This window comes from Sinocyclocheilus rhinocerous, unplaced genomic scaffold (assembly GCF_001515625.1).
Source record: "Sinocyclocheilus rhinocerous isolate Xijiao unplaced genomic scaffold, SAMN03320098_v1.1 scaffold463, whole genome shotgun sequence".
NCBI classification, from domain to species: Eukaryota; Metazoa; Chordata; class Actinopteri; order Cypriniformes; family Cyprinidae; genus Sinocyclocheilus; species Sinocyclocheilus rhinocerous.
This window is the reverse complement of record NW_015627535.1, coordinates 632,025-653,826: the sequence shown is the minus strand read 5'-3', so window position 1 is coordinate 653,826 and position 21,802 is coordinate 632,025. Positions and strand designations below refer to the sequence as shown.

The 21,802-nt window shown below is 36.9% G+C and overlaps 1 protein-coding gene across 2 annotated transcripts in view; it reads right to left on the bottom strand.

Annotated features, from left to right (window-relative positions):
• LOC107728554 (glutamate receptor ionotropic, NMDA 2C-like) overlaps positions 1-18,237 on the bottom strand; it is a 72,005-nt gene extending 53,768 nt beyond the window's left edge. For both annotated transcript variants that reach the window (XM_016538759.1, XM_016538769.1), the window contains exons 1-2: positions 17,875-18,237; positions 17,252-17,699 (exon numbers count right to left, since the gene is read on the bottom strand). The gene's annotated coding sequence lies outside the window, so the exon portion shown is untranslated. The remainder of the gene's footprint in view (positions 1-17,251; positions 17,700-17,874) is intronic.
• Between the last annotated feature and the right edge of the window lie 3,565 nt (positions 18,238-21,802).

The window sequence follows — 21,802 nt, the reverse complement described above, 5'->3', positions numbered from 1 at the left end:
ACTCGAAGTAGATTGGTCTCTCTAAGCGAGATCCCAATTCGTCGGTCATCCGACGTGACGTCGAGAGTGACCGACTGAAAGGGAACCAGCAGTTCAATTCCAGGCTGCAGCAATGTCACATTGTGCAGAGGACTCAACTGGTTCCTGTGGTTTTGTCCCGGTGGCCGTCTAGGAGACAAGGTCCTCACTGTGGATCTGTCTTTCTGTCACTTCAGTGTCACATGATCCTTCAGAAATCATTCTAATATGCTGATTTGATGCTCAATAAACATTTGTTATTATTATCAATGTTGAAAACAGTCGTGCGACCTAATATTTTTGTGGAAACCATGATTTTTTTTTTATTCTTTGATGAATAGAAAGTTCAAAAGAACAGCATTTATTTGAAACAGAAATCTGTTATTAATATCAGAAAAAAATTAAATATAAGAAAATTATATTTAAAAAATTACCCTTTAACTCTAGCGTTCTCTATTTTTTTTCTATTTTATCTACTTGTTTTCTTTTTATGTATTATTAAAAAAAAACACCTTGCTATGTGTACTGTGGGAGTTGTCACAGCACTTACGTATGGGTCACCATACTTGGCCACATGTCACGTCACTTCACACTTTTTATTTGCAAGTCACTTTGGATAAAAGCATCTGTTAAACGACTAAATGTAAATGTAAATATCTGCAACATTATAAATGTCTTTATTGTCACTTTTGATTAAGTTAATGCTTCCTTGCTGAATAAAAGCATAAAATTCTTCATTCTTGATTCTTAAAAAATCTTACTGACCCTAAACTTTTGAACCGTAGTGTATATTTCTCTAACCAGTATAAAAATATACTTAGGAATTATTCATCAGACATCGCAACAGAGGTAATTCTAAAACTGAACAGCTGGATGACTCAAATTGTTAATCAAATCACAGATGTTATCACCTTGAAATTGGCCTCTTACCATGTGTTAACCTAAAAGTGACCCAAAAACAAATATTCTGTCATCATTTACTCACCCTCATGTTGTTTCAAACCTGTATGACTTTCTTTCTTCTGTGAATGATGACAGAATGTTCAGTTTTTAGGTAAACTATTAATTTAAAGCCATTTGCTGTACCAAATGTGAGGGATATAAATCAAGTTCTGCTGCATGAGCAATTATCGATATACGGCAAAGTGCAAAATGTAACAGATCATCAGTGACCTAATCAAATGCATTACTTTTGTCGATATGGCCATTTAATTCAGGTATATGTCAAACAGATAAATGAACCATATTAAAACATGTGGTGAATTTGATTAAAGCACATTACTGGTAAATGCGAGCTAAAGCAACGAGGAGCATTTTATACAGTGACAATGACAGATTTTAACACAGCAGTTGGCAGATTGCACATGTTTACTCAGAGGAAAGAGACGTGCGACACACAGTCAGCATGGCCTTGTTACCCTTACACAAATATCCATCAAGAGGACCAAAAAGTAAACAGGCACAATCTAATTTTTTCCCAAAAGCTCTGACAGACACTGGCTACACACTAATTTCAATGCACAAGCTTGTCTGTTCGGTTGACTGATTACGTTTGCTTGTTCGCTATAACAGCTGTGAGAAATGTTCAGCAATTTATTAATATAAATTGCTACTGTAACTGATGTGAATGCAGACGGTGTGGTGCATTATTCATAAGTCCATACGAACAGCGAATTGTGAAGTACATGAATTAATAGGGTTGTAGAATCAAACGGTTTTTTAAACATCACATGTCTTGACTAATGTTTATGAGAAATTAAGGAGCGTCCTTCCCGCATCTGGGTTGAATCTCACGAAACCTTTTAAGAATGTCACATTTCACCATAACCAATAAAAAAAAACATTTATTTAAAAATGTATTATAATATAATATAATATAATATAATATAAAGTGCCATTACTGAAATGTAAAAGGTAATATATAGTTTATATTATTTATACAGTATTTATAAATTATTAAATAAATAGACAATTAGTATATAATAATAATAATAATATGGTGCTTTAGCATGTCTAAGCTTATTTATAATGCTTTGAGTAATGTAAAAATAGTAGATGCAAAAAATGATATGTTTTATATATATAATTATAATACATATACATATATAATATATATATAAATTATTTTAATTTTGAGGTGAAATGTTTGGGATAAGGGTAAATCTCGAAATGTTTGAGAGCCATCTGCATCCCTATAATCTGCAGTTTGGTGCTAAAATGCAAAACATTTTCTCTCTATCTAAGCTTAATATCCAGAGTCAGCTATAAACAAGCAATATGTAGGTTGTTTTCCCTGAGAGATGTAAACACTCTGTTTGTTTGAGTAACCCAACTATCCCAAAAGAAGCAATTGCTCAACCAATGACATGAATTTGTGGGCGGGAATATCTGTTTGTCCAACCAATGGCACACCGGGGAAACTATCCATAAACAAGCATCATTTTTCCAATTCCCTTTGGTGACTCTAGAGGCACAGGAATAAAACACTTCACGTTTAAGAGTTGTATGCAGTCTACCAATATACAAGTTTATAATTTATACTTCATTTCCCCTCCTCTCTCTCACATACTATTTATTCTCTCACTCCCTGCATGGGTTTAATATGTGTCACTGTCCTTGCCTGTCCCGAACTGCTATCAGTAGAAAGTTTGTGTGTCTGCTCAGTGCTCAGATTACTGACCTCTCTAATTTGGCTCTGTGTAAATCAGTGCTGCCTCTGAGAACGCAGACCAGATTAGATCAAAGTAACGCTTGCAGATCCAGCCTGGCATTAAGCGCCCCACCATCTCCCTCCCATATTCCACTCCCTATCTGCCAGCACTCTTTTTTGGACATTTCTATTGTTTGTACAATGTCTTGAGTAAAAAATACCTGGAGATTAAGGGTGCATTCTGCAGGCCTGATCAAATCTCTAGCAGCAGGAACTTAATACAGTGCTTCAAACCTCAAAGGAGTGTTCAACACCCTCTAGTGGAGGAAATAGAGAAGAAAAGCTACAATCACAAAGCACTTATTGATTGCTATTGATACCATACATCAGTTTTAACAAGAGTACCAAAATATAACTGTAAGCTCAACCCGTTACTGAGTTGAAGTCTGGTTTTATAAATCTGGAGGCTTTCGGAAATTGGTAATCTCTGGTAATCTCAAGGTCACTGTCGCTGAAAGTTAAACATTTAAAAATAATCCCATTAAAAATTCCCATTAAAGTCCTCACATATTAGGACTAGACATTTTTAAAAAGTATAGTTCTTTGGAAAGTATTTCCATCCATCCCTGAGCTCATTTTCCCATTCATTCGCAACATTCTGAGCCTTTGATATGTCAAGGGAATTACATTCCAACTCCAGTTCCATCATACTCCGACTCTGGCAAATTCCTCATAATGGTACAGTGACATTTAAAGGGATAGTTCACCCAAAAATTAAAATTTGATGTTTATCTGCTTACCCCCACGGTATCCAAGATGTAGGTGACTTTGTTTCTTCAGTAGAACACAAACGAAGATTTTTAACTCAAACCGTTGCAGTCTGTCAGTCAAATAATGGAAGTGAATCGGAATCACGACTTTGAGAGTCAAAAAAACATACACAAACAAAACCAAATTAAACACTGCGGCTCGTGACGATACACTGATGTGTAAAGACACGAAACGATCGGTCTGTGCAAGAAACTGAACAGTATTTATATCGTTTTTTACCTCTGATTCACAGCAATGTCCGAACTGTCCTGAGCGCGTTCTCGACAGCCGGCGCGTGACGCGTCTTCTTCTTCTTCTCAAATGGACCATTGACACTCTATCTACAATCTCAATTATGAGTGTCAATGGTCCATTTGAGAGATAGGTGGCGGTAATGCACTTATAAGTCTGCGATCTGCCGTAAAGCAAGAAGAAGAAGAAGACGCGTCACGCGCCGGCTGTCGAGAACGCGCTCAGGACAGTTCGGACATTGCGGTGAATCAGAGGTAAAAAACGATATAAATACTGTTCAGTTTCTTGCACAGACCAATCATTTCGTGTCTTTACACATCAATGTATCGTCACGAGCCGCAGGGTTTAATTTGGTTTTGTTTGTGTATGTTTTTTTGACTCTCAAAGCCGTGATTCTCATTCACTTCCATTATATGACTGACAGACTGCAACGGTTTGAGTTAAAAATCTTCGTTTGTGTTCTACTGAAGAAACAAAGTCACCTACATATTGGATGCCCTGGGGGTAAGCAGATAAACATCAAATTTTCATTTTTGGGTGAACTATCCCTTTAAAGATGCAATCCTTCCCATAACCCCCTACTTGAAAAGGCACATAACCAGGAGTTGATTGTAATATCAAGAGAGAAAAGGGAAATACTAGGCTAACATAATAAAAAAGCTCCTCCTCCTATGCTTGACCTATCAGATGAGATAAAATTGAATGTTGCACAAGAATTACAGCATACTGGCAAAATTACATGCAAGAGCCAAAAGACTCTTTAACATACGGTGTAGCTTTACATATTATAATCACTATATATTACAGTGTAGATCATTTTAATTTAAAAAGGAAATATAATATATAATATTATAATGATATAATATAGTAAATATAATATAAAATGTGACAATAATTTTCATGCCAAATAACAACTCCACTTACTCACTGCCATTACTCTAATGCCAAAAAGTATATATTGTTTACATTATTTATACAGTATTTATAAATAAACACATAGAATATAAGCATATAATAATAATAATAATAATAATAATAATAATATGGTGCTCTACCATGTTAAAGCTTATTTTAAATGTTTTGAATAAAGTAAACATAAATGACATTATTTGACTTCCACTAGACTTCCTCATTTCCATTACTTTGATGCAAAAATTATGTTTTTTTTTTTTATTATTCATACAGTATTTATAAATAAATAGAAAATAAAAGCATGTAATAACAATAACAATAATAATAATAATACGGTGCTTTACCATATTTATGTTTAAACAGCACAACTTGCTTAGCAAACTGATCCCATAAAATGCCCATGGACTTGTAGGGGATGTGAAAGGGTATTCAAATCAGACGCACCTTCACTGATCTCATTTTTGGACAAACAGTCGAGTCAATAAGTAGGCGCCTTTATTGTCTCACCAGATCAAGGTCAGTGCTCCATTTCAATCTGAATCTTCGTGACTGTGGCGCTGACGAATGTTTAAACTGCAGCATTCATTCAGCCTGCCATCAGATTTCACCTCTTAGCTATCGTGACTCAACATCCTGCTGTCTGTCATCGGCCCTGACAAGCTCCAGGTTCATATTTACTCGTGTTGTCTTGATTAAATGATGACTGTCATTATGGCCTCGTGATAAACACCAGTAACAAGCTGTCACATTAATGCACAGATATACTTCCTCTCTGATCCGCCCGCAGCTGTTCATTATGATTCTCATGAATATCAGCGTAACACACAACACTAAATTAATGCAATAAATATGAACTAAATAACAGCTGTGACATAAAAACAAAAATAAGAAGCATAATATTTTAAAATATACAGTGTTGTGCAGGCAATTAGGTGATGATGACAATAATAATAATAAAAAAAATAATTTACTTTAAAAATGTTGTTAAATATTATGCTCTAACCATGTGATGTGATGAAATGTGATCTCTAATGACCACTGCTTATCAAAATGAAGGACCTTGCTTCCCACATTTGGATTGAATCTCTCTCTCTCTCTATATATATATATTTCTTATATACAGTGCATTATATATACTGTTTGTATGTATATATATATATGTGTGTGTGTGTGTGTGTGTGTGTGTGTGTGACAGACAGAGAGATTAGATGGATGGATGGATAGATAGATAAATGTGTTTTTACATACTTTTTCTGTTTTTTGAATACAGTTTTTATCTGTCAAACACTGCAAAACACTGGTGAAGACAGTCATACATACGTACATCTACTATATAGTCATATATACATCTACTATAATATAATGGCATTTTTATGATTTATATATTTATTTATGTCCATCTACTTCTGGATATCTATCGATAAAGATGCTTCTTGCATGCAGAAGAGTGTAGATACAGCTACAGTTATCTACTGGCAGTGGGTATCTGCCCATGCTAACCTGCCAAACCATGACCCCCTAAATTCAATCCACAAACCTTTAACCACAAAATCACACCAAACAACCCTTGCTCTCAATATTCTCTAGTTGCCCTACATCTTCTTATAAGCTTATCACACTATGCTTAACACTAGGTTAAGGCTACTTTAAACCCTGGGATATGAAGCTTTTGTGGTGCTAAACCTAAATTGTAGTGCCCAAAGATCCATGTGTGAATTATTAACTCAAGGTAAATTACAAACGATGAAACACAGAGCAAGGTAACCTGTTCACGACACACGACTGGCCTGGAGAGTTGTGCTGACTCTCTCTGTGACAGTGTATTTTAGCATGTGCACGTGCTCATAAGGCGCTCATTAAAGTTGCTGCATGACTGTGGCTTAACGAGCCATTAAAGGGCCATTAAGACTCATTAAAGCACAGTCATGCAGCAGTCGTGCTGGCTTAACATGACACTGACTGATTCTGAGAGCTGCTGCATGTATAAACGCCTCACAAGGTGACTGCTCTAACATTATACAGCCTTCTAGAACTTCCCCATGTCCGAAACTTACTGCATTTGAATGCATAAAAATTAAAGTCTTTCAATATTTCTCATTTTATAGAAACCTGATGAGATCTTTTGTCAGCGGCAATCACAAAGATCCAGATTAAAATAGAGGTTTGACCTTGATCTGTTTCGGCGGATACCAAATGTAACTGCAGCTACATTTTTACATCATCTAAACAAAATTTGAATGGTGTTTGCATGTGCATGCCGACAAAATTCTAAGGTGTTGTGGGTGGTTGCCAGGGTGTTGCTATGCGGTCGCTAAGGCGTATTGAGTGGTTGCTAGAGGAGCCAAAAGAGACCCACATAAAACTCTTTATGACATTCTGGTTCCTCCTTTAGTGTAAGTCAACAGGACGTTTTGATATGTTTTATTGCACACAAAGCATAAATCATATAAATCATACATTTTGATGGATCATAAACGTGACAACACGCAGGACGTGCTTCAGTTTAAGGAGTTACTAGCTCAGACCTCTAACCGCTACAACCTGACTAACTTAAATTCACTGATATAATAGTGACTTTAAGCATTTAGTTTGGCATTTATGTCTAAAAACACAGAGTCTATCCATTTCCCTTTACTCATGATATTCACTAATAAATAATAAATCATCGGTTCATTCATACATGGGTACTGTGGCATGTCACAGAAGTGTCCAGCGGTGTTACATGCTACACTCCATCTGAACAACATTTTCTAATTATTATGCATGCATTTTTATGACCTTATGTAAATTGAGAGACCATATGGAAAATTTGAACTCGTAAACATTCATTTGTCACACCGCAGGACCATTTAGTGAACTGCACGATGCAAAAAGGTAATTAAAAAACTTAAAAATGCATGTTACTATTATTATGTACTATTATCATTTGAAATGCAGAGCACGAATTCCAAGTATGGGACACCATACTTGGCCACACATCCATTCCTTTCCTTTCCAAACCAAAGCACAAAGCTCTTTGAAGTAATTGGATTGGAGGCTCATTACAAATAATGTTTTGTGAAGGGAATATCTCGGACCTGGCAACCCTGGCTTGAACTATGGGTGGTGCATAGGGTCAAATAGAACCTGTGTTAACGGTGCTGTGTTAATGCATTATTATTGCTTTAACCTGGACAGCCCTAAATTCAGCACAAGAAGCATTTTTTTCACGCAAGTCTGTCTGACATGTTTTTTCGCCGCCTTTTGATTGACAGGAAATAATTGGCCCTGATCATCAGCTGTTTTTAAACAATCAGCCGATGGCCGACAGTGCAAATAATTGTTTTTATCGGCCGATACCGATTATTGGCCGATACATTGGTGCATCCCAACAAAAAGGTGTAAGAGGTCAAGGTTCAAATGTGCACATGTTGCCTGTATATATATTTAAAAACAAATACAGCAGTAACTCAAACATTAGGCATATTTCCAATAGTATGATACATTGTTATCAAATGTTTAATTCATCAAAGTACATCAAGTTATCATCTTGAATATTAAAGAAACTTAAAAAAACAAGGTTTCTGCATTAACACTTGCCCACTTATACATAAATTTTATCCTAAATTCTCAATATAGGAAACAAAGATAATAACCGTCTTCACACGGCTTCTCTCTCATCAGCATTAATCTTGACCATTATAAAGGATGTGGATCTGGTCCTGGACCAGCGCCTGGGACATTCTGTAAAGATCTCTATTAACCCAGAGTCCTAGAAGGATGCAAAGAGTCCATCCAACGAGATCTTTTTCCCCAAACACATTTCTCACTCACTGTCAACATTCTTAGCACAAGAAGCCGATTTTCTTTTCTTTTTGGTCTGTTTTTGCGTGAGAGTGAGGATTTTTTCCAGGCTGTTTAACAGTTATAACATCTGAAAGGCAGCAGATTACGTTGGAATTGAAAATGTGTTGCAGGGGCAATGATCCATTTTACTTGACACATGTAGCTGTAGACTCCATATATCTTATATGGCACCGCTGTTAACGCTAAACTCCAGTGCATGTTGGGTTATCGTGCACAGCAAAAGCATCCACTGGGTTTTCATGTATGGATAGATATGTATAAGTGTGTGTGTGTGGGCTATTTGGAGTGCGGGATCATGATAAAATGGCCTTAAGCTGAGGTTGTAGCATCCGCCACAGAATCTCCCCTTATCCAGATGTCACTACACTGCTTTAACAGCAGAGTATCTGCTTCCCTCCGCTCACACACAACACTCGTTTTTTTCCAACTCACACTGCCACCAACCCACTCACACGGAGTAATCCGCGTATAAATATACCACTTTGTTTTGTAATCTGGCTTGTGGATTGACACCCATTCGCCCCTCGGTCTCCCATGTGTTGAAAACGTAGTAACTTTCAGTGACCTTCCGCACAGGGAAGGGATGCAGCTTTGTTAGTCACATCTGTAGTGTGAAAAAATACTTCATTTTACAAAAATTTCTATACGACTATACGTAAAGTGGTAGCTTGCCTAAAAGCGAAACTTCTGCCATGATTTACTCACACTCATGTCACTACAAACAAAGGGTGCATTTCCCAAAAGCACTGTTAGCCAACTATCGTCACAAGTTCCATTGAACTGTATTGGTAACGACGGAACTTAGTTGCATTTGGGAAATTCAACCCTGTATGACTTTCTTTTGTGGAACAAAAAAATTTGTTTCTGTTTTTTGTGCCCATACAGTGAAAGTCATTGGGATCCAATGGTATTGACTAGTGTTGAAAAAAATAACATGAATACTAAAACTATTAAAGGGGTCATATGATGCGATTTCAAGTTTTCCTTTCTCTTTGGAGTGTTACAAGCTGATTGTGCATAGATAAGATCCCTGAAGTTGCAAAGACTAAAGTCTCAAAACCAAAGAGATATTCTTTATCAAAGTTAAGACTCTGCCACGCCCCCCTAAAACAGCTCGTTCTAACACGCCCCCACATATCTACCTCACTATGTGGAAATATTTGCATAATGCCGCCCAAATGTGCACGCAAAGAAAGAAGTCATGGTTTCAGTAACCGCAGTTAGTGTCGAAGCAGCCATGTCAAACACCAAATACACAAAATAATGATCTTTAAAAAAGCATCATATGACCCCTTTAAAAATGGTGTATGCTAATGGATAAAAAAAAAACCTGACTTTCATAATATAGACAAAAACAGGTAAAACATTCTCCAAAATATCTTAAAAATATATTCAGAAGAAAGAAACACATACAGGTTTGGAACAGCATGACAGTGAGTAAATGATGACAGAAATTTATTTTTGGGGTGAACTATCCCTTTAGTACTTAGTAAGTAATTAAAATGAATTAATTAATTAATTAAATAAAAAGTAAAAAAAAAAAGCAACATTGTTGAATTGCTTGATGATGATCTTCCTAAGTTTCATTATCATAATCATCATCAAAGTCAACATATACATGTCGGTGGTGGCCAGGGTATTGCTGTGATGTTGCCAAGGTGTTCAAAATGGTTGTTAGGTGACTGCTTACAAAAAAAAATGTTAACCTAATAATGTTTCATATGGTAACACCAAATTAATTAACTGACTTTAAGTCCAAAAATATTCCCTGCTTTAATGCAAGTCTTGATTTTATTTTTTCCAGGTGAATATCGTAAGTTTGATCACTTTAAAAAGTAATAGCACACCTATTCTCAACAAGCCACATGATTCATGTCTGTTTTAGGGTCTGTCTAAGTATGAACAATAAACAACCACTTGTAAAATGTAAGGTAAAAAAATACATTTGCAAAGGCATGCATTTGTAAAAATGATATAAATAGTTCATATTAGTGATGTAACATTCCCATTAAGAGTCTTATGCTGCAGTGCAGGGTAGCAGAGACATGCTTTGGTGTTTGCTGTTGTTTTCTTTGCATCCTACAGCGTTCTGTTTTCTTCTTTGCCAGAGGACATTATAGTGGACAAGGTGCACTTGGATTGCATTCTGAATACAAATACAAACACATGTTTTGTTGACAGTAACACCTGAGCGCGCCAATGGAGGTTCCCCACTACCGAAGCTTCGTGTGTGAGAGAGAGAGAGACACGTGCGTAATCACATTTCCACCTGCAGTCACAGGAGAAATGTTAATTTCCTGCCCGTTTCTCAAAGGAATTAGACTGATTGATAGATTATGTGGCCATGGGAGCTTGTTGCTTAAAAAATGTAAAATTTCCCCTACATGACCTTGGAGCAATCCTGCAAGCTCTGCTCTTTCATCTGTCCCACAGTGGCTGTGTCACGCTTGTCATGTAATAGTGTTGGGTTGAACTCATTTGCATCACTAACCTCTCTACCCTTTAACTCATGTTCATATAAAAAAAGACATTACAATCACTTGCATTTCTATTCTCAAAATATGGTAACAAACATGTCCCTTCTATATCTATCTATCTATCTATCTATCTATCTATCAGTCTACTTTATTTATCTATCTCCATCCATCCGACTGTCCGTCCATCCATCCATCCATCCATCCAGTAATCGTTCTATTTATCTATCCATCCATCCGTCTATCTATCCATTCATCCATCCATCCATCCATCTATCTGTCTGTCTGTCTACTGTATTTATCTATCTCCATCCATCCGACTGTCTGTCTATCCATTCAGTCATCATTCTGTTTATCTATCCATCCATCCGTCCGTCCGTCCATCTGTCTGTCTGTCTATCTATCTATCTGTCTATCTGTCTACTGTATTTATCTATCTCCATCCATTCGACTGTCTGTCTATCCATTCAGTCATCATTCTATTTATCTATCCATCCATCCATCCGTCCGTCCGTCTGTCTATCTATCTGTCTACTGTATTTATCTATCTCCATCCACTCGACTGTCTGTCTATCCATCCAGTCATCATTCTATTTATCTATCCATCCATCCATCCATCCGTCTGTCTATCTATCCATTCAGCCTTTCATCCATCATTCTATCTATCTATCTATCTATCTATCTATCTATTCTACTGTATTTATCTATCTCCATCCATCCGACTGTCCGTCCGTCCGTCTGTCTGTCTATCTATCTATCTGTCTACTGTATTTATCTATCTCCATCCATTCGACTGTCTGTCTATCCATCCAGTCATCGTTCTATTTATCTATCCATCCATCCGTCTATCTATCCATTCAGCCATCCATCCATCTATCTATCTATCTATCTGTCTGTCTGTCTGTCTACTGTATTTATCTATCTCCATCCATCCGACTGTCTGTCTATCCATCCAGTCATCATTCTATTTATCTATCCATCCATCCATCCGTCTGTCTATCTATCCATTCAGCCTTTCATCCATCATTCTATCTATCTATCTATCTATCTATCTATCTATCTATCTGTCTGTCTGTCTACTGTAATTATCTATCTCCATCCATCCGACTGTCTGTCTATCCATCCAGTCATCATTCTATTTATCTATCCATCCATCCATCCATCCATCCGTCTGTCTGTCTATCTATCTATCCATTCAGCCTTTCATCCATCTATCTATCTATCTATCTATCTATCTATCCATGCATTCACCCATTCTTCCATCCATCCATCCATCTATCAGTCCTTCATTCTTTCTATCTAGATTTCGTGGTGAAGCTTTAGTGCAAGGACTGACTTGTAAAAATAAAAAATATTTATTATAAATAAAAAAATAAATCTAAACACAAATAAAAATAAATGTAAAGAAAAAAATATAAATAAAAAAACCCAGAGTCAAATTCCGAGGGAGAAAAGACAAATGTATCCAGAATGGAATGCTAGCTTACTGAATACTGTGTAGTAAATATTTACGCATTTGGCAGTTCAAACTGCATGGTGTACACATTTCAAAATAGTAACAGAAACAGCAGGTATTACCACATAAATGTTTCAAACAGTACTAAGCTACATTTTTTTCACATGACTTCACATCGCACATTTAATTCTTGGAATTGAAATTATTATTTTGTATTTTTGAATGGTAGTATGCAATTCCGAACACAGCCGGTTGTGAAAACACTTGCTGCATTTGTGACATAAAATTATATTTTTTTTAAAAATTCTTAAAGTCACCATATTTTAAGAATGACTGATAAGTGTGTGTTGTTGGTATCAGGTTCTCCTCGCTGATGGAGTCAGTTTAAAGTCATTTACACATTTCATTACGCTGATCAGCTCTGGGCGACACGTAATATCACAACTTGCTTACGAGGCATTGTCCTGTATGGTGTGATGCAGCGCTGGATGTTGTTTCTGGGAGACAGATCTCATTAAGCGGTGTGAGCAGAGCCAGTCACTCATCTAAAATACTGGACAACAGAACAGACTTAAAGGAACAGCTCACCTAAAAATAAAACGTTACCATTTACTCACCCTCATGTCGTTCCAAACCTGTATGACTTTTTGTCCACACTTTGAAAACACTATTTCATGTGGAAAGTTTTGGTTGGTTCCTCACACAAAGCTATTGTATGAATTCAGAATATGTGGAATATAGTCTCAAGAGCAGCGTGAACATTCTGTAAAACATCTCCTGTTGAGTTACACAAAAGAAAGTCATAAGAGTTTAAAACTACATGAGAGAGAGTAAATGAGGACAGACCTTCAATTTTGGGTGAACAGTCATACTTCAAACGGTCATTGAATTTACTGCACTGCCATTATGGCTTTCAGCGTCGTCTTCATAAAACCACGTCTATTCATTAAACTGCCAGCAAGAACAGCACTGCTGCCCCAGTGTAATTCATTTACTCCATGCGTCTCTGTGCAAAGATTGAATGTCGTTCTGTGGCATTGGGTGATCTCAGACAACATAATGAATGTAATGTAATTCCTCACATCAATTGTTGAAATGTTTTAGTAGCACTGTTACTGAACTGTGTTTTTTCACCTGTGGTGTAGCACTACCACCTGTGTGTGTGTGTGTGTGTGTGTGTGTGTGTGTGTGTGATGTGCGTGTCTGCATTACATAAACATGTTTTTGTGCACATCTAATGTGAGGAATATCGGTGTGTGTTTGTTTGGTGTGGATATGTGCTGCATGTTGGGCTGTAGTATGGATTAAGACAGCATCTGTTTAGAAATGACTGCTGATTTGACCCATTTGCACTGGTCGACACCCTGCTGCACAGAAAACAAATCTTACACTCAAAAATAAAAGGTTTATGAAGAAAAAAAGTGGTGCTTGTTCATGCAAACGTTGCCACCTTGATGCTAGTGTAAGCAGGGTTATTTTAGTAATGGTTTAGTAATTCAAACATTATTTTAATAGTTTTTGTAATGTCTATTTTATTATTTTTTATTTTAGTTTGAGTTATTTTAGTACATAGTTACACTAAATTAAAATGAGAAATGTTCCCTCCCTATTTCAGTTAAAGCCATTTTAATGCAAGTTTTTTATGGCTTTAGTTAATAACCCTGATTGTAAGTCGTTGCTAGGGTTTTGATATTTAATATGAAACTCTTAAAAAACTAAGTTTGTCTTGACAAAGTATGCTTTTCTAGTTAAAAATGACAGTGATATGAAGTTCTTTGGATTTCAATTCATTTTGATTCTACTTCCTTACATTTAAATGTGAGTTGTTTTGAAATGTTTGAAATGTGAATTGTACATTTAAATGTGAAATGTGAATTCTGCATCCAGTTTGCCACCTCAATACAAACTGAATTCAAATTGTTTACATATTTTTAAAAAAAACATTCTCACGTCAGTGCATCTCAGACATGCATACTGTATGTTTCATTAAACAGCTTGGTAAGAAAGGGTATAATCAATGTTTAGATGAAGTCTTGTTTTGCGTACAGAATCTGATGTGATTATTGTTGCGTTGCGAGTATTAGCGACAGATAAGGCGAGGCGAGCTCTATGCTGGTTGTGTTCTGTGTAAGCAGAGAACAGATGCATTGATCCCAGGGTTTGCTGGCTCCACACTGCACTGACTTGTCCACCACACAACAGGGTGGACAAAACACACACACACACACACACACACACACACACACACGAGAACCAGCACACACTCACCCTCTCCATGATTTGGCTCAACTTTCCCAATCTCTTCTTCTGATCATCATCACTCATATTTGGGAAGAACAATTTTGTATCTTTTTATTGAATTTTGTATCTGTGTTACTATTGCTGATGCTTAACCGTTATGAAGCCAAATGTATCATATTTGATACACACATTTCCAAGACCTCTAAATTATCAACATGATCAAATCTTTGCTGAAAAACCTTTTGCTCACAATCTACTAAATACCTTCTGTCATCTGATTGATAGTTTATACTTTTTTAGCAAATAAAAGGCCTTTTAGTATCATTCTTTTATATTGTTAGTCATTTCAAGATGAACACTTATTGGATTGAAACCAGTTGAAATGATCCATACATTATTTTTATTTATTTATTTTTTTGAAAAATCAGGTTCAAAATTGAGTATCAAATAAGCTTTTGAGAAATGTTTATTTGTTTGTTTCTCAATTATCATTGTATTATTATTGCATGTACTATTATATGTTTTGCCCCACAATAAAAACTACACAGTTTTGATGATAAAACTATGCCTTTAAATATCATCATACTAAGACATATTATTGGTAGATCTAGAGTGACAACTGATATTTATATGCATTTTATGTAAGTAGTCTGCTATACTGTTATAAAGATCGCATTGATATCATGAGCCATAAAAGCCAAATTTATCAAACATGACATTCAACAAAAAAAATGCATATGCATTTTTTTGGGATTTAAATTTTTTTTAATCTAAAGGTAAAAAAAAAATGATGTCTATTAATTTAGATGTCAGGCTTTAAAAAGGGTTAAAATAGCTGGACAACTGAACAAACACCAAATCTTAAGGAGAAAACTGAGCCACATTTTTTTTTTTTGTACCTTCGGCCAGTAAACAACCACCTAGTAACCACCCAGAACACCCCGGCAACCAGCTAGCAATGAAAAACCTCTCTAGCATTGTTGCGGAAAGTGCAAATTGCAAACTCTGTACTCTCTCATCTGTGTGAAAAAACTTTCTCTTCCAGGTTAAAGGTTAACCTTGAGAAATCTAGTAACCTATAAGTGCTTCTTAATTGGTTGAAGGAAAAACTGGAAAATTAGACATGATTTCTCAACTGATCTACACAGGCTCATACTGAATGTGACACAAAGCCTGCAATTTAGTCTTGAATGAAAAGAGAACACCTCATAGTCTTGACGTAACAGCCGGCCACTTGACGTAACTGTCCTACACTCCTACAGCGTACACTGTGTCCTTCATAGTACACACTACACATGCAGTGCCAACCCTACACAGATCTTCCTTACATTTCTCAGCAAATATGCTAACAGAGACATCTAAATCCTGTCTACTTGCTTATAAATACAACATCAACTACAACTCATCATCAAATGAGCTAAAATATAGACATTATTCCTGTGAGGGTGAAGTTTATTCTTATTATTAAAAGTAAAATCATATCAGGTCATATCTCAGGTCATAAAACACTGTTCTAAAAAAGTATTACTCTGAAAGCACTGCTCTGAAGGAGAACAAGGACGCAAGGGCAATCAGGTCATTCTACAAAATCTTTCAGTTTTTCACATAAATGCTAATAAATGACATTTCTACCTATATTCCACACATATATTTGAAAACAACAGTTGATTTTTACTAATCATCTCCTGTTTTACTAATTATTCATTTTCTCCCAAAATCACCTTGATATGACTGACAACTGAAGAGTTATAATTATGATTGTGATGATGTTTCTCCATTTGCCCTGGAGCTTATATTTAGCCGGGCTCTTTCTAATTTGGAAACTGTCACCCACCACTGCAATTTCGTAATAACTTTCCCTGAACATTTTGTTCAAGATTATTTGTGACTGGATCTGATAGACCAGCATTTGTCTCTTTCTAGCCATCCCAAATACCTCTTTCCATTATCCACCTTGTTCTTATGAAGCACCCTCTTCTCACTACGAAAGTGGCACATTATCACAGCTTCAGCGGGACAAATCCCAAATGCGTCAGTGTGTGCTCCATAATAACTGCTCCCTACAGTAATTACTGAAAGCTGTCATTGCTTCCTATCCAGGATCTCTCAGTACACCTCTCAACGGAATTCAATTTCTGCTACTTTAACTTTCCAGCACAACGACTTTAACGGGAAACGCGCTCCATCTGCTGTGAGAAGTGATTGATCTTTGTTATACCTGCAAGTCAGGAACCACAGAGTGACATACTACAGCATACAGCACGCATTAACCTACAGGCTTGTTTTCTGGTGTCGATCACACATGAATGAAAACTTTACTATTTCAACAAGCATCCAACCTGTGGGTGCACCGGCTGGAGATGACATTTTCGCAGCCCTGTCCGAACACAGTAAGGCACTTTCCGGATGATTCATAACCCAAACACACTTAGCATTCATTTCACACTGCACAAATCCTAAATGAAATTGCCAGTTCACTAAATGCACAAATTAACAGCTAGGTGCGCAACTTCAAAAATCCCATTTAAATTGTATCTGCATGTATGAGTGCGCCAGCAACATCCCCTGCCAGAAGTGAAGGTGATCAGTTACCTGCTTTGGCAAACCACATCCAGCCCGGACACCCGACAGCACATTTTCTCCTTCGTGACTCGTCCTGATTTTTTTCTTCTTCTTTTTTTCCCCCGTCCCCCCCCTCCTTCTTTCTCTCTCTCGTGGCTCTTGTTTGATTCTATTTCAGTGTAGACAGAACAGCCCACTGTGACAGTGGCATGGTCTCTAGCAGTTTGGCAGAAGGTCACATCATCTTTCGTGAGGGGAGGGTGGGACGGATGGAGGGAGCGGGGGTGGAAAAGAGGAGGTGGCGTGGAGAGATGGAGGAAGAGCGGATGCCAGAGGAGAAATGAGAGGCAGGAGACGGCTGTCCACAAGTGTCCTGGTGCAGACGCGCATAGAGCTCCTTGTCCAGGATGGTCACTGGTTAGGTGGACACATGTGTCTCAACTGTCATTGGACAGGTCCAAATCTGTCAGTGTCTTATCTGCGTCCAAATCAGACCAGAAAAAAACTGTGATTTTTATAAATTTGCAATTTTGTGTTAAAAACAACATTAGTCTAAAATAGAATTTTGAATGATCTGTTGTTCCGTGTCAAAACAAACAAATAGGAAATGGAATTCCGAGTTATTTTCAGTCCAAAGAACAAATTTCGTTTACCTTGTTAACTTGTTTCCAACACATTCTTCAAATGTAGTCCTCATTCCAGTAAAAGACACCACGGATTACTCCAAAAACTGGCAGTTAGAAGGGCACACAGGTGGCACAGGCCGATAGGCGGAGCTTCTTGTTTTAGCCCGCTGTTGATTGCTATCCAACAGATATTTTAGCTTCTTATTCCCTGGAGTTTGTAATTATTTTCTTGACTTCTGTAGTTGTAAAGCGATATCCCGTTCAAAGGTACGTCATTTCTGTTTCCCTGACCCCTAATGTTTTGTTGGAGTTAATGTGTTCATCTGTGGCTGTGGAGTGCAGTTGCGGTTCTCAGATTACTGTAGTTGTAATCCCGGCTCCTTCTGCACTCCATATCAGAGGCAGGACTTGTGAGCTGAAATCATTATGTGGTAAGGATTTATTCTAACTCTCTCTCTCTCTCTCTCTAACCCTCCTCCCTCCCTTCTCCCTTCCTCTAGACCATCTTCTCTCTCTCTCTTTAAATAACTCTTCTTAAACAGATGGCTTCCGTTATTGTGAGCATTTCTACTCTCATTCTTTGAAGTCCAGACATAATATTGATAGCAATTTCATACTCTGAGAATGCAACTGCATACTTTAGGCATTGCCACAAATTTTACTTTATAATCTTGTTTATGACCGTATACTTGTGTGTACAGCATCTAGGTTGGGTTTTACTACCAATAGCTCAAATGCTGTAGCCTAATAGAAGTTTCTCGCAGTGCTAAAGCTCAGGAGGTGGATTTATCTCGATGGACTCACTTTTTTAATGGTGAAAAAGGAGTATTAAACAGTTGAGAGGCAGAAGAGATCCTACATGTTTGAATTATGCAAGTGAACACACACATAAGTACACACAAAAATCATCCATCCATGCATTATTCTGGTCCTGGATGCTGATTGGTTAATTCAGCAATCCTGGCATCCAAATGTGCAAAATTCAACTTGTTGAGTTGTTGAACTGAATTGCTGAAGCTGGTGTAATACCCTTGAAAGTACATCTTTATAACTGATTTACCCTTAAAGAGTGCATATTGGTACTTTAAATGTAGAATTCACCCAAAAAAATGAAAATTCTGTCATCATTTACTCACCCGCATGTCATTCAAAACCTGTATGACTCATTTTTTTCTGTGGAACACAAAATTAGTTATTCTGAAGAATGTTTCATCTGCTTTTGTCCATATTGTAAAAGTCAATGTGGTTCAAAACAATCAAGCTCCAAAAAGGACACAAGGATAGCATGAAATTGATCCAAAAATTCCAAACTTCAGCTAAGGTCAAATCTCATTGGTTCTTGGATGTCACGTGACCAAACATCATGCTGTACAAATTTAAGACGCTATGACAGAAAATGTCTTCTGTCAAAGAGTTTGAACCAGTCACAAAACTTAACAATTAATCCACACCATTTAGTGGGATGTGGGAGTCAAAAATATAGTGGATATAGTATTGGCTAAATGGACAATGCACATTGTTTGTCACGTCTAATAAGACTCTTTAGCTATGACTATTTTCACACTATATTTAAAGGTCTAAAAAGACCAAAACAAAATCACATCTGTTGGTGTGGACAGTACAATCTGTTGGTTCATGGGATCCAGGTTTGGGGCCTGGCTCATGTCCTCATCTCTCTCTCACTACCGCTCCTGACTCTCTCTGCTGTCCTAATAATACAAGCTAAAAGCCAATAAAAGTAAATCTGGCCATAGAGAATACTAGGATATTTGCTCATCTAAATTTATTTTGCATTATAGGATTGTTATTATAGAGTTCTGGCAAAGTCTAATAAGTTGGATAAGCATTTTGCAGACGTGTCCAATAAGAAGTTTAGAAAATATTATATATATATATATATATATATATATATTGCACTATTAGCAAATAATATTTTTAAATATGCACACATGCACTTTTGTATGCCTAATAAGTCGAAAACGGAACGTTTCTTATATCGACACATTCAGCTAGGAATTAGCCTACATAAATCTAGTAAATGATAGCCTACTGAACTTTCAATTCAAACCGGCCATATTTGAGAATACCCATTCATAATTTTGCATGGATATTACTGTTGTTCGCTTAACATTTCAGTTGTAAAACAGTCGTCAAATATTAATTGTTTCGCGACTTCCGTATTTTTCACGCTGATTCGCGCTCTGCTTCCGTGAACGGTAAACCCCGCCTACTTTGATTTGATTGGCCATCTCAATCATTTTGATATTGACGAGCGCTGACAGCTGAGGCAGACCAGCCTAAAATGTAAGTTTTAAAACCTTTTTGTCAGGCCATTTCTAATCACTGCCCCCCTTAATGTCTATGGTGGTTTACGTTCACCCAGTGTTTTTAATGAGCAAAACTTTTTATGTTTGCTTCAGAAAAGTTCAAATCTATTTTAATACAGCTGCTTTCTTATCAAATGAATATAACTGCCCGGAGGGCAACCTTTAGCAGTAGCCGCGGTCGTCAGTGCTGATTGTGGCCATTAGCCCTTTACCCGTCCCGTTGGCGAGGAGCTGGAGATCAGCTCTAACGTTAGCGGAGCAGCGGCAGAAAAGGGACACAGGAAGACTCACAGGTGGCCGCTGGGCGGAGGAAGACACACATGTCAGGATGAGAGAAAGAGAGAGGCAGAGATGGGCATATGCTGTCTCTCCACGACTTGGCCGAGGCGTTTCACACGCTAGAACACCGAACGGCCAACAGGAACAACAGAAGAGATATAAAAGAGGCAGCGCTGGCACGTGAGTTTGAAATCCTCACACGTCAAGTACGCGTTCTTCCTCGTCATGTGGAAAAGTTGGAGTATTGAACAACAGCAGCTCAGCTTACGTCCTCAAACCTGCCCGTCCCTCTCTCCGATGCCCTCTTGCTCTCTATTCTGCAACTGATCTTTGTTTTTCCTCGTGGTGGGAGCAGAGTAGGTGTTATGCCTCACCATTTGACATAAGTTGCAGAGTAGGTGTTATGCCTCGCCATTTGACATAAGTTGAGCTGCATCTACAGTACCACTTTTCGTCCAGGTTAACAGATGCATATAAAAATGTAAACAGATTTTTTTTAAAGGGCTGAATAAAAGTGACCACAGTGTTAATTTAGGAAGCAAGAAACACATTTACTCTCAGAAGTACAGCAGTGTTACAGTTGTTCATTGTTAGTTGGCAGTGCATAAACTAATGTTAACAAACACAACTTTTGATTTTAATAGTGCATTAGTAAATGTTGAAATTAATATTAACTAAGATTAATAAATGCTGTAGAAGTAGGCTATTGTTGATTCTTAGTTCATGTTAACTAAAGTAAACTAATGAAACCTTATTGTAAACTGTTTCCAGAATATTGTTCAAATTGTTACTGCCTTTAGTTATTATTTTGGAATAAATATAAAAATGCATAAAAACACTATGAAATGTATAATTAGTATAAAAAATAAATATAATATTCCATATATTATCAGAGCTTGGTAAACATAATTATTATATTTTTAGACATTATTAGACAGAATAATTAATAGATTATAGGCCTATTTAATGCTAGACCCTATTTATTAATTTATCATTTATGTTAAGCATAAATATATACATAATAAATAATGTAATTTGGCATTTTAAAAAGTTTTAAAAAATGCTAGATTATTTAGATAAAAATGGGACAAATAATTACATAATAATGTAGTCCTAATGAATGGGTGTCCCTTATTTTGCCTGGCTGAAGGTGGCAACCCTATCGGTCACTCCACATTAAACAGCGCCAAAATGGCATTTATTGTTTGAATACTGCAATACAAAGGACAGAATTTGAAATCTGAGACTTTGTTTCATATTAAAATTACTAAAGCACAATGCTTATTGCGATTTATTGGATGGGAAGTGCGCTTCAATGTTCCGTCCATTAACTGAAAACAGGCTAGACT